Here is a 225-nt window from a genome sequence, read left to right as displayed (position 1 = left end):
GGGGGCATAAGTATACACACCCCCATGTTCAATTCCCATAGAGGCAGGCAGATTTTTAATATTAAAGGTCATTTATTTAATGGATCAGGATACTATGCATCCTGATACAGTTCCCTTGGCCTTTGGAATTAATGTAGCCCCCCACATCATCACATACCCTTCACCATACCATGGGCCAGTTGTTCAAAATATTTAATCTGGATCAAAATTATTCGGATTTGGAAA

At 39.6% G+C, this 225-nt stretch overlaps 1 protein-coding gene across 10 annotated transcripts in view; it reads right to left on the bottom strand.

Annotated features, from left to right (window-relative positions):
- The window catches only part of osbpl1a (oxysterol binding protein-like 1A), a 54644-nt gene that overhangs the window by 8026 nt on the left and 46393 nt on the right, over positions 1-225 (bottom strand). The window lies entirely within an intron of this gene.

Source organism: Etheostoma spectabile, chromosome 9, assembly GCF_008692095.1.
Source record: "Etheostoma spectabile isolate EspeVRDwgs_2016 chromosome 9, UIUC_Espe_1.0, whole genome shotgun sequence".
Classification (NCBI taxonomy): domain Eukaryota; kingdom Metazoa; phylum Chordata; class Actinopteri; order Perciformes; family Percidae; genus Etheostoma; species Etheostoma spectabile.
This window is presented reverse-complemented; position numbering and strand designations above follow the sequence as displayed.